This window comes from Phocoena phocoena, chromosome 2 (assembly GCF_963924675.1).
Source record: "Phocoena phocoena chromosome 2, mPhoPho1.1, whole genome shotgun sequence".
NCBI lineage: Eukaryota > Metazoa > Chordata > Mammalia > Artiodactyla > Phocoenidae > Phocoena > Phocoena phocoena.
The window spans coordinates 169056309-169070348 of NC_089220.1; the positions used below are offsets into that span (position 1 = coordinate 169056309).

At 45.9% G+C, this 14040-nt stretch overlaps 1 pseudogene; it reads right to left on the bottom strand.

The window, feature by feature from the left end:
- Positions 1–1757: 1757 nt before the first annotated feature.
- Positions 1758–3145, bottom strand: LOC136118759 (ras GTPase-activating protein-binding protein 1 pseudogene; annotated as a pseudogene).
- Positions 3146–14040: the final 10895 nt, after the last annotated feature.

Genomic DNA, 14040 nt, shown 5'->3' on the forward strand with positions numbered 1-14040 from the left:
ATTACTGCAGTGGGAAATACTGCAGAAGCACTTCTAAGTTCACAAATAGATCTTCCTCTTGGAGTTTTCACAGCCAGCTCTTCGAAACTTGGCCACCTTTGCCATAATATTCCATGAATATCCAGTCGTCAAGAAATGTATTTTGGCTGCGACTTTTTCCAGCTCCCTGGGGTCGGATCAAATTAATTTAGGTGAGAATTTCTTTATGTGAATTCCACACTGGAATAATTCCTATATATTCCATTCATAACTCATTTTCCTTCCTTAGTTCCCAGTGGAACCAGAAAGAGAAATTAATGAGGTCAGGAATAACAATGGGGTAACAGGCTGTAAATTGTTTTTTCTAGGTTTCTTTTTCATTTTTTTTCTTTAAACAATTGCCAAGACTGGAATCAAAGATAAATAGAAGGCACAACAGTTTTGCTCTGGTTTTGTGTCATTCAGATTAAAAAAAATTTTTTTTTCTTTTTTACAAATACAAATTAAACTTGAACAAACTCTACTTCAAAAAGAATCTAACAGGGCTCCCCTGGTGGCGCAGTGGTTGAGAGTCTGCCTGCTGATGCAGGGGATACGGGTTCGTGCCCCAGTCCAGGAGGATCCCACATGCCACGGAGCGGCTGGGCCCGTGAGCCGTGGCCGCTGAGCCTGCGCGTCCGGAGCCTGTGCTCCGCAACGGGAGAGGCCACGGCAGTGAGAGGCCCGCGTACCGCAAAAAAAAAAAAAAAAAAGAATCTAACGGTTCAAGAAAAGCTTATCAGTTGCATTCTAGACATTTAAAACCTATCTCACAATTTAAATTTCAGTGGTAAGAACAGTAGGCTTTGGAACTGTTTTGTGATCACGTACCCAAAGAAAAGCTCCACTAACACTCCTTTTATTCAGTTTTTAAACATACCATAGAGAATCTAAACTGTCAATTTTTCCAACAGCAAATTTTCCACACCAGAAGGTAGTCATGACTCTCAAAAGAGACAATTTGGGTTTTTCCTGCCTTCAAAATATTTATCAAATCCTGTTAATTCTCACAGGCTTTTGAAACATGTAGAAAATAAGTAAGAAATATTCCGGGCTTCCCTGGTGGCGTAGCGGTTAAGAATCCACCTGCCAATGCAGGGGACACGGTTTGGAGCCCTGGTCCGGGAAGATCCCACATGCTGCAGAGCAGCTAGGCCTGGGGGCTACAACTACTGAGCCTCTGCTCTAGGGCCCGCAAGCCACAGCTACTGAGCCCATGCACCACAACTAGTGAAGCCTGCACGCCTAGAGCCCATGCTCCACAACAAGAGAATCCACCACAATGAGAAGCCCGTCAACACAACTAGAGAAAGCCCACACGCAGCAACGAAGACCCAACACAGCCAAATTAAAATTTAAAAAAAAAAAAAAATTCCAATGAATGAAACATACCAAATGTCAGTAATAAGCAAGACACAGTCCTTTGGGGAAACTTAAAAAAAAAAAAAATCCAGTCTGTATATGCAAATAAAGCAAGGAAATGCAGTCTTTTTTTTTTCCCTTCTTCTTTAAAAATCCATTTTTCCTAAAATATCATTCCACAAAATTGGAAGTGAAGGACTAAAATGGGGGGGAGGAAGGAGCACACACCATTAACACAAAAAGTAAAATTGTACAAACTTAAGCAGGTTATGATAGACTAGGATCAGATTCCAAGATACCAAAAGTTGGCTGAAGAAATTCACCATTCTGTGGGAGCTAGGGTTTGTATTGCTGCCTGAAGATTGGTGTAGAGCAATTCACTGCCTCGGAGCACTGCCCCTTCCCACTCCAAATCCTGGTTTTTGCACCATGCCTCCACGGGCGGGCGCCTCTCATCCCACCACCCAACCCGCCTTGAGGGCCTCCAGGTCCCTGCAGGTGGTTATCTCGGGGGTCCCCTTCCCGGGCGGCTCGAGTCTTCTTTTCTTCCACATTCAGGCAGACCTCACCTCTGAACATGATGGGCCTGTTGCGAAGCACCTTCTGAACAGGCTCAGAATCATCAAACACAGCGAACCCAAAATTGGGTAATTTCCCACCACTGTTAATATGCAGCTCCACCACATTCCCATAATTTTGAAAAAAATCTTTAAGCTCTACTCCACCTCATGAGGCAGGTTGCCAGTAAAGAGCTGGTGGCCGTCAGGGTGTCTCACGATTCTTCGGGGTTCAACATCATCTGCTCACCAGCCTCACGGACTGCTCTAGGTTCCCTCTGGGGAGGAACATTTATTCGCTGTTCTCGCACCCTTTGATCCCTCTGAGGCCTCTGCAGTGGCATCTGAGATTCAGGCTTAGACTCTGGACGAGACTGTGAAGCTGGTAGTTTAACAACATGAGGTGGTATCCCAGTAACTGGAACAGCTCCACTGGGAGGAAGGTTCTTGCTGGTCACAGATGCCCAAGAAAAGGTTCTCAAGTCCTCCTGCACTGTCTGGGCTATGTCTGCAGGCGCTGGAGAACTCTTCTGAGCATCCTTAGGAATAGTTTCTTCCAATACACTCAGACATTTCCTCTTGGACCACAGACGCAGGTTCTTGCTCCGGTTCTGGTTCAGGATCAGGCTCTGGTTCAGCAACAGGCTCTTCTAAATGTCCTTCTAAGTCATTGCTGACAGTGTGATCATAGAAAGTTCCAGAATCATCAGGTACCACCTCAGGGGTCCTCTGTCTTTCTTCAGGTTCCTCTGCTTCTTCTTCAGATTCTTCCTGAGGCTCAGTGACTAAGCCACCAAAGACCTCATCTTGGTATCTGAAGATATCATTGTGAACATAAAACTTTTTTGCAGCAGAGCCCTCAGGAGCAAGGACAAAGGTCTCATGAATGTCCTCAAAGCCTGGTTGTTATTAGAGAGCAAGCCCATCACCTGGACCACCACACCGTCATTCAGAGTGGCATGAGTGTCGACATGACGGATCTTAGTGCGGCAATTTGTGAAGTTTTGTGACATCAATTTCCTATGGATTTCTTTCTGTCCATAGATCGCATCTGCTGGCTTTCCATTTGAATCCAATCCCCCATGGACATAAGAAGAGTTCTTTCCGTAAAATTTGTGTAGCATGTCTGCGGCCTGGTTCATCAGTGTGTAATACTGTCTCACAAATTCCCACCTGACCAGCAGGGGACTAGGCTTCTCCATAACCATAGCTTTGGTCAATTCAACCTGCATGGCTGAGCGGGAGAGGAACGAGCTCTGCTCCACACACGGCAAAAAGCAAAAAACCCCTCACTCAACTGCATCAGCACCAGTTGCAAAATTTAAAGCTATATCAGCTGGAGAATTGAACCATGGACCTTAGAAAAGAAAGAGTTATGCTCCTGGCATCCAGTTGTGAAGATCGGAGGGGACCAGCCCCAGAGAAACCTGTATTACTGCTCACCGGGGCATTATGCCTATAAATCTAATAACTGTCTATTGGTCTGTGACAAGGGAAATGGGAACTCTGTCCACAAAATCAGAAAAGGGGTAACGTAGTCTGGTGAGGGGAACACTGAGGTTTTGTGGGACAAAAGGTCATGGGCAATCCAGCTAAGGTTTTGTATCCAGGTTTATAGTAGTCTATTTGAAAGCCACATATGAATACATTTTCTCATGAAAACAGGGGACTTGTAACTTTTCAAATTGCAAAATCACTTCTGATAATTTAACTAGCCACGCCTTAAGTCAGGGTCTATAGAAGTACAATGGTTAATTTTATGTGTCAACTTGAATGGGCCATGGGGGACCCAGACATTTGGAAAAACATTATTCTGGGTATTTCCATAAGGGAGTTTTTGGATCAGTTTAAAATTTAATTTGATAAGGTTGAATAAAGCAGATTGTTCTCCGTAATGTGGGTGGGCCTCATCCAATCAGGTGAAGGCCTGAATAGAACTGGAGGCTGACTCTCCCCCAAATAAGAGGAAATTCTTCCTGTTTGGCTGCCTTGAGCTGGGACATCAGATTTTTCCTGCCTTCAGGTTCAAACTGAAACATTGACTTCATGGGTCTCAAGCCTGCCAGCTTTTGGCCTGGGACCACAGCTTTAGCTCTCCATCACACCTGATCCTGCCTCTCAAGCTGGCCAATGGCAGCCTCCATGATCATATGAGCCAATTTTTCATAATAAATCAATCTTTCTCTCTCTTCCTCTCTCTCTCTCTCGATATATATATATGTATTTCAAACTGTAAAATCAAAATAAAATTATATATAATACATAATTATATCATATAAATATAATCTATAATATAAATATATTATATAATATAATTATATATTAATATAGCATAATATATAATATCGATATATAAAGCATATAACGTATAATATAATTATATAATATAAATATAATATGATATATAACATATATAATAATATACAAAAATATATAAGATATATAAAATATATAGTCTGACACCCAGGCCTGTGCCCCCCCATTCCCCCATGCACTTCTGAGAAGTGAGACATCTCATTTTGGAAGAATAAGGGAGATGAGAAAAGGAGAAATCATGTCCTTCAACACTGACAGATGAATTGTTTAATCAGAAGCAAGAAACTGTGTAGAAAGTGAGACACCGAGGCAATTTCTCACTCCTCAGGCACACAAAGAAGAGGATGGCAATGCTTTTCAGACCATGACGAAGAATTGTGGTGTCTCATTGTGATTATTTTCCCAAATCAATGGGCGCTGGCTAATTAATGCTTCAACAGAAAATTTTGCTCCAGGAACTGTTAACACTTTTAAAGTAAAACAAAGAAACAAGAATTTTTTAACATCTTTATTGGAGTATAATTGCTTTACAATGGTGTGTTAGTTTTTGCTGTATAACAAAGTGAGTCAGCTATACATATACATATATCCCCATATCTCCTCCCTCTTGCATCTCCCTCCCACCCTCCTTATCCCACCCCTCTAGGTGATCACAAAGCACCGAGCTGATCTCCCTATGCTATGCGGCTACTTCCCACTAGCTATCTATTTTACATTTGCTAGTATATATAAGTCCATGCCACTCTCTCACTTCGTCCCAGCTCACCTTTCCCCGTCCCCGTGTCCTCAAGTCCATTCTCCATGTCTGTGTCTTTATTCCTGTCCTGCCCCTAGGTTCTTCAAAAGCATTTTTTTTTAAGATTCCATATATATGTGTTAGCATATATTTGTTTTTCTCTTTCTGACTTGCTTCACTCTGTATGACAGAGTCTAGGTCCATCCACCTCACTACAAATAACTCAATTTCGTTTCTTTTTATGGCTGAGTAATAGTCCATTGTATATATGTGCCACAACAAGAAACAAGAATTCAGTGTTCCTCCATGCTCTACTTTGACTTGATGGAAAAGGTGGCAGGGAGTATGACAGCGTCAGTGTTTACACAATGGGAAGAAGCAGGAAGTAGCAGTATTATTGTGGTCTTCTTATTCAATGTTCACAGAGGACTGAAGATCACCTAAAAGATAAACACCCAGCTTCTCCCCAATGAGTTTACTGTTTCAAGGTCTAGAGCTGGGGGGCAAAGGAGAGGAAGGAAGTAGAGACCACATACACACGCACACACGAACACACACACACTTGCTCCGGCTTTTCTCAAAGCGGAGGCATTGTTCCTGGGACTCCAGATACTTGACTGAGGCTGCTGCTAAATGGGCAACAGATTAGCCCCTAATCCCAGAGCCTGGCTCTGACGGAAGCCTCACTCCTCATCCAGGGAGTTGCTGCAACGCCAGGTATCAGTAAGAGGGAAGCGACCTATTAGAGGCATTTACACGCACTCGCCTGAGTCCCTGTTTCCAGTTCTTCGGGGTGTATACCTAGGAGTAGAATTGCTGGGTTATATGGTAATTCTGTTGAACTTTTTCTGAGGAAGCCATCCTCAGAATATTTGGAGCCAATTGTGAACTGAATCTAACTAAAGCTCAGATGAAGCCCAGACCCAGCTCAGCTACAGAGTAGATGACTGACACAGCCACTTCACCGCTGGCCCAACAGAAGAAGGGGCATACGCTTTACCGGATAGCATGATGATTTACTTCTGGTATTATTTTTGGTGGTTTTTTGTGGTGTTGTTGTTGTTATTTTGGTTTTTTGGGGGGATGGGTGGGCCACGCCACGCAGCCTGTGGGATCTTAGTTCCCTGACCAGGGATCGAACCCATGCCCTCAGCAGTGAAAGCGTGGATTCCTAACCACTGGACCGCCGGGGAATTTCCTCGGTGTTGTTTTTGCAGCTGTACTGAGATACGATTTACATACCTTAAAATTCACCCATTGTAAGTGTACAATTCAATAATCTTTATGCTGATAGAGTTGTGCAATCCTCATTTCAAACCAGTTTTAGAATATTTTCCTCAATCCCCCAAAATTCCCGCGAGCTCGTTTGCAGTCCAAGCCACTCCCAGCCCCAGGCAACCACAAGTCTGCTTTCCGTCTATGCTTTCCTTTTCTAGGCATTTCATATATATGGAGTCATAGTATAGGTAGATCATAGTTTAGGTAGTCTTTGGATCTGGTGTCCCAAGTGTGTATATTTTTCTACCAGTAGCTCAGATATGCATAAATATGTTACATATCTTTACTTTCTGTGCACCCAGCCCTTGCCCTGTAGGAGTGTAGGGAAATCCATGAGCATCACTGAGGCCTTGAGTGGAGGCTCTCCTTCCCTGGGGTCATGGAAAAATCCAGGAAGGCTTTTGGCATCCACTGGAGTTAGGGCCACTTATTCCTCAGCCCGTTAAGTTGATTCCATTGATGCTGGTATCCTCACCATCTACCATAAAGCTTCTTCTAAGGAGAGGGCAGGTTGCTCTGTTATTTCCAGTGACAAGCCAGCCTTCCAGAATCTGCAGAAGCTGTGAGAACAAGTCCCCAAGGTCCAATAGACGTCTCATATAGCTGTGTCACTCCAAGAGCTGGCCATGTGTCCTGGTGCTGCAGGGGCTGAGGCTTGAGTCCTTGATGCTCAGGAGACCACCAACCTCCACCCCTTTCCCACTGCCCCAAATGCTGTGAAAGCCCCCCACCCCACCTGGGTTCTCAGCTCTCTCTCTCCAGGACACCTGGGGTAGATGATGATTGGGCTTTCCCAAGAGATAAGAAGAAAGGTTGGTCTTCCAAGAATCTTGCAAATACCCTTGTGATAGGAAACACAAAGGGATTAGCTGTATTCTCCAAACAAAGCGGGTGGGTAGGGAGGGGCACAGAAAGCATGACACAAATGAGTATCTCACTAAATAGCCTACCACACTGCTTTGCATTAACCTACCGCAAAGCCACATCAGTGAACAGTGGAAAGCATGGCATAATTTCAGTTCCCTTAGCTGCACTTAGATTCGATCTACTCATGGAAGTGTGAGAGAGGAAGGAGGCACCCCGCTGGACTATTCAGGCTAAGAAACAGAGTTGGCTCTTTTTATTATTATTTTATTTATTTTGGGCTGCGTTGGGTCTTCGTTGCGGTGCGCAGGCTTCTCCCCGTGGTGGCTTCTCTTGTTGCGGAGCACAGGCTGGCCTGTGGGCTTCAGTAGTTGTGGCTCGCGGGCTCTAGAGCACTGGCTTGTGGGATCTTCCTGGACCAGGGCTTGAACCTGTGTCCCCTGCATTGGCAGGAGGACTCTTAACCACTGTGCCACCAGGGAAGTCCCCAGAGCTGGTTCTAACACTAGCAGTAAGAAGAGCAACTTACCATTGTGCATCAGGCATTGTTCTGAGTGTTTTACATGTATTATCCCTTCATCATCACAGTGACCTTAGGCAGTAAGCTCTGCATTTCCAAATCCTTTATTTAAAGCCTTTGGCGTGAACTCTATTTCAGAACTCAGAATTTTCTGGATTTCAGGAAGGTAATAAGGTGCATGTAATTTACATAATATAACTCCCCAAGAGGGTCTGAAACAGATCTCATACAATCTAATGAAGGTGGCTTCAGTGAAATAATCATATTAAGTGATGTAAATAAAGAATGTAAATAACTTTGCATCAGTCTGGGTCTGGTTCTGCCACCAAAATGAACTGAGAAAGGCTTTGGATTCTCAGACCTTTGGAATTTTGGACCTGTATTAGAGGCCCCATTTTACAGATAAAGAGAGTGAGGCACATCCAGATTAGGTAACTTGTCCAAGGTCACACAGCTAAGAAGTGGTGGGAGTGCTCAACGTTTCAGGAGCAAGGGGGTCTGGAGAAAACGACCCTGACCACTTTCTCTACCAGAAGCTCACCCATCCTCAACCTTCTCACTCCACAGCTGGTGGCAGCCTTGTGTATGACGCCTCCCCCCACCCCTAACTATCCCACCCCATCCCATCCCATCCCTGCTCCGAGCTTCTCTAATACTCATTTAAGCTCTCCTTTAACATGGTTTAAAATACCGGAAGTGAGCCCGTAGAGTTGACTCGCCCCAGGCACCCCTAACAAGCCCAGGAGGGACCCTCCAGAATTGGGTCTGGGGCAGGTACTGAGTTGCTAGCCCTCTTTGCCTTGAGCAGGGGGTTAGTCTCTGGGTGGTGTTAAGAGTCGGGCAGGAAGAGCTGGCCTGGAGCAGGCGGTCTAAATAGAGGAGTTGAATCCTTCAGGATACCAGGAGAGGGCGCGTCCCCCCTTTCCTATTTCGATTAGGGTTGTTTTTTTTTTCGTTTCCGTCTAACCAAGCAGTTTGGGTGAGCTACAACGTGCTTGGTATCCCGCTGATTTGAGCAGCGTCAGCCTCTTCATTCGTAAATCAAGTTTCTTCCCACGTGCGACGCGTCCTTCTTAGTCTTCAGCACAAACCTGCTCCCAGGCTCTCTCTCCCTCACCTCCTGGGACGCCGCCCAAATTTGTTTTATCTCACACGAGTGGCCTGTTACCCGGAGAACCGGCCGCACCGGCTTCGCCGAGACCTGGACCTCGCGATCAGACGCCTTGTGTGTCCTGTGTCTGCGTCCTTGCTTATCCCTCTTCGCGGTGCTTAGGATGCAAACTAGGGCGGCTCTCCCTCCTTCCTCGTCTTGTTTCCTCACTTTTCACGCTGTCTAGTCTGGAGGAAACCACCCTTCTCCTGTCCAGTAGATCAATACTTCTGTCTTCCAGGTACAGTCCAGGTCGATCTAGTAATCCCACCTGCCTGGAGCACCTGAAACCTCCGAGTGTCAACGGCTGGCCTGTTCCCCGGGAGCAAGAGCCCCAGAAGCATCCGGCAGGCTTTGTGTTTTTAATTAAATGTCTATTTCAAGGGCAAAATCGGGTGGAAAGCCGTGAGTGCTCAATTAACTCTATCTAAATGTAAGGCCTTTAACAGAGGTTGAGGTCTCGTCCCAAGGATGCCTGGGACCGTCGCCCTCTTTCGGTGGGGCGCAGCGGCCCCCGTGGCTCTGGACTTCTACAGGCACCCCCTGCGGCGAAGACCGACACCTCACACTCCATTTAATTAACAGTGTTTTCATTAACGGCGTCCGTCAGGGCAGTCACACTGGCTTAATGCGCAACCCGCATTAACCCGCGTCCGGGCCTGGACCCTGGGAGAACTGCGGGGCTAGCAGGGAGGCTGTGGGCTGGCCCACGAGACAGGCAGGGCGGAGAGTTGGGGCGGGGCCTGCGGGGGGAGCGGCCTGCCGAGGGGCGGGCGTTGGGCTGGGGACTGCGGCGGGCGGGGCCCGGGAAATTCCCGGGCGGAGGTGAGGAGGCTGGCGCGACTGTCAGCTGAGCAGCGCTGGGTGGGGTCGCGAGGCCGCGCGTCCGCCAGAGGCTCCCCAGCCCCCGCCGCCGCCGCCGCCCCCGGCCGGTCCCCTGGTCGGCGTCTGCATCCGGGTCCAGAGCCCTCTCCCAGCGGTAACGATGCCGAGGAGGCAGTGACCCCGAGGGAGGCCAGAACCCGGGCGGCGGGTGAGCCGGGGCAGGGGGCGGGCAGGGGCTCCCTCTCCGCCCTGGAAGCGGTTCCCGTAGCCGCCTTCCCTGCGACCCGGAGCCAGTAGGGACGTGGGTGGAGAGGGTGGGGCGTCCCCTCGGGTGGGACGGCTGAGCTCGCTGGGAGGGTTTCCGGGCCCTGGCGATCCTGACCTGGTGCGGAAGGGCAGCGGGGGCGTCCAGCCCAAAGCGCCCCTTCCCCCTTTTTTACCCTCCAGGCTGGCCGCAGGTGCCTTCCCCTGTAGGTCATGAAGGTGGTCTGAGGCTGACATCCTTCCGCAGGTTGGGAATGATTGTACAGCCAGTTCCTCATTATAAGGGAAGGGGTTAAGGACACACCTTTGGAAGACGTGCAAACTACTCTAGCTTTACGAGATGGCCCAGGACACTGAAGAACCGGTGACCGCTCTCTAAGGTGGCGGTATTACTGAACAGCTGAAAAGAATCTTCATAAACCGTTGTGTCTAGGAGGGCATGTATGTATGTATGTGTTTGTGTGTGTTTATAGATACATAGAGAATATGAATATGTGATGAGGCCGAGAACCCCAAAGGGATTGTTTCTATCGTGTAAGCTGCAAGCAGTGAGCATCGCTAAGAGAAAATGTAACCCAGGTTCCGTCTAGCCTCCTTCCTCCACCAGGAAGACTGCTGTATGGAAATTATATGCCACAGCACTGCTTAAGGATGAAACGGAAAACCGAAACTTAAAACATCAAAAGCCTGGGATCTGGTTAAGCAAACGCACTGTTAACAGAAGAACCCCTCACCCTTGCTCTTTGCCGGAAGGAGAGAAGAGCTAGGGGGACCTGGCCACCCCGCCCAGGATATGCCCAGTTTGGAGTGGGCTGGGGAGGTTCAGTAGCAGAGGCCAGTCCAGGGACTGCCCCGTAATGCCCTGGGCAAGACTAGTCGAAATGTAGCCTGTAGAGAGGACAGTAATTAGAGTCTTCCGGGTGATTGGCCAGTTCTTCTACTGGGCCAATTTTAGTTTTTCTTTATGTATTGTGTACAACATTATAAAAGTAGTATTTTTTTTTTTTTTTTGGTAACTGACCTCAAGTTGCATATTATATTATGGGCTCCAACTAAACTTTCAAAAAAACAAAAACAAACATTCTTGAAAGGAATTGGTCACTGTTTTACCCTCCCATGGAATCCCTACCCTTAGGTAGGGGCACATGGGTATTCTCTTCTCCAAGCCTCACTTTTTCTGAATTTTATAAAGACTTGGACTGTGTGATATGTTCTTTGGAATCTATGGAATAGTAAATCCAAAGGAAAAGGAAAAAATTAAACTCTGTGTTTTGAAAATAAAATCTGTTTCACTGAGAAAGAAAAAAATTATACTGAAAGTTCTTGTTTTCACTTTGACCTATTATGTGGGTTGAGTAATAGAATATGTGTTATGAAATGACATCCAGATACCTTTGTAGTGATATTTTAAAAGTGGTACTAATTTTCAAAATAAGTTGAGTTCAAGAATCTGGAAATGAGTGCCACTGAACTGTAGAAAAACTCATAATACTAGTATGTCGGGTTTGTGTTTTACAAGTGTATGACTTTACCTCTTACACTATAGCTTCATTTCATTTCAGCAGACATTTCCTGAGAGCCTGCTCTCAGTGTGCCAGTCTGCAGAAAGAATAAAATAGAGACCTTGACTTAGGTTTGATGGGAACATTGACTGGCATGGTGTGATCACAGTACTTTACATAAAAGGACCAAGGGGGTGGAACACACAAAGCACTGTTGGGTGCTCAGAGGAAAGAACAGGTCATTTTACACAGGACATCTGTTCGAGCTGGCATTGAACTGTCCAGTGGGAGTTTGCCAGGGTAAAAGCAGATCCGGGCATCTCGGGGAAGGGTAGAAAAGCAAAAGGTGGCCAAGAACTGTGAGCTCTTTAATGTACCTCCGGCATGAGTGGCATTGGTGACAGGAGATGATACTGCTGGGTAAGTGGGGGCCGGTCCCTGAAAGACCATGTTTGTCTTGCTCGGGAGCTGGAGCTCTGTCTGTGTGGGAGGGGTTTAAGCAGGGGGATGCCCTAGTATTAGGAAAGAAACCATGGAGGTAGTGGGGCTGCAATGGAAGGAGATGAGTCTAGCCATGGAGGAAGCTATGCAAATTCATTCAGCAAGTATTTGTTGAACCCCCATATATGTCGGGTAATGTTCTAGGTGCTAGGGACACGGCAGTGGACAAAACAGACAAAAGTCTCATACTCTGTGGGCCAGACAAGACAAGAAGAGCCTGACCTAAGCTGGTGGGGATTGAGAGGAGGTGGGAGTGACAGGACTCGGTGACCCATTAGACTTGAGGGAAGAGCAAATAGGAAGAATCAAGCATAACTCTCAGGTTCCTGCCTTGGGTGATGAGGCTGTCTATTTCCATTTTCTGTATGTTTGCACTTACGAAAGTCAGAGTACCACTTCTGGCATAAAAGGTAAGTCTTCTTTTACCCCCTTAATAGGATACGTACTTTGAGTTCTTTTTCCAGGATGGTGATGAGTTTAGTTGATGCAATCTTGGAATGTTACTCAATCCCCTTGAAAACCCAAACCAGGATTTGCCAATAGCCAGCAATTGTCTCTGATCAGGAAATAGGTTTTCACTGTTTAAAACTAATTTATCCATGTGGAGATTGAACCTGTGAATACTTAATCCGCAGGTTCAGAGAATCAGCCACACCAGAGTAAGGACCTGGGTTTATTCTGTATTATTCTTGATGGTCCAACGACCAATGGAGAGAAGTCAGTATAAGGCAGATTTCTGTTGGATACAAAACAGCTTTCTGGCAGTCAGAGCCATCCTGGAATAGAATGGGCAGTTGCCTGCTAAGGTCATGTGCTCATTTTTTCTGTCATTGAAGTCATTCGAGCCTGGTCTATATGACCATCTGCCATGGAAACCGGACAGGACATTCCTGCATTGAATAAGTTCGGCTGGGTCATTTTTAAGGCCAACTCAGAAACAAGATTTAAGCTCCTGCCTACAAAGTCAAGTCACTGCTGTAATTACTTGACCTCTGGAATTAAGAACAATAATTATAATCAGGAATTTGAATAGCAGATCCAGGAATAAAATCTAGGAGATTTTGCTTTTGATCTTCCACCTTCCAGGTGATTCCTATTTTTCTTCATTGGTGAAATCTTGACAAATCCTGTGCTAAATTAATTCACCCTTCTGTAGTTAAAAATAAAACACCTTTGTTTGGAAATGATGCATTTCTGATCATCGGTTGGATTTTTATGAGAAATTCTGTTATTAGACAGAATCTTGGAGTAAATGGCTTAGTTCCTTAGTTCATAACATTTGAGGATGTGTGCAAGGATTTATAATACATCTCTGCATTTTCTCAATTGAAAATATTTCAAGGTGATGCTAAACATTTAGAGAATTCAGCTTTCTCTAACTGGCATTCTACCAGTAGACATCTCATATACACACTGTACTGTGATAGGTTGTAATGACGCCCCCCAAATATTCTAAAATCATAAAGTGCATTTTGAGTCACCAAAAATCAATTAAATTGCTTTTAGTAAAATTTTGTTTATAAGTATTTATGTGCTTATGTTTGGCATTTATGTTAACTTCTTACATACTATGACATTTGAATTACCAAATAGTTTTCCTAACAATGCTGCGTAGCAAAGAGCTCACTATAATCGGGATGGGCGTATGTATGAGTGACAGAGGGCAGCATGGCCGTGAGGGTGCTGGGGTGTACGTGCTGGACAGTGCGGGTTGGACTGGGATCTTGCTAGAAGCTTAATACTTTTCATAGGGCTTTTGAGCTGAAAGCAGCTATAGTGATCATCATTTGCTAGGCAAGTCAGTAAATCATCACAGAGGTCAGATGAGTTCTCAAGGTCACGTGTCTGGTTAGTGGCACCCGGTTTATTTTTCTACTGTCTCCCTCAGCATAACCCGGTTTTTTTTTTTTCTCTCATATCCTTATAAAATCTGGGCAACCAGAAAAAGTTGATAAGGAGAATCGGTTTTAACGGTTACAGTTGTGCCTCAAGTCTTGGTGGAGATATAACGGAAAGTCAAGGAGGAAAAATATCGGAAGGAACAGTCTCTTTTCTCCCCTCCCCCTTCCCTTCTATCCCCTCCCCCTTCCCTTCTCTCCCCTCCCCCTTCCCCTACTCTTCACTCCCTCTGCTTTAGATACTTTAAA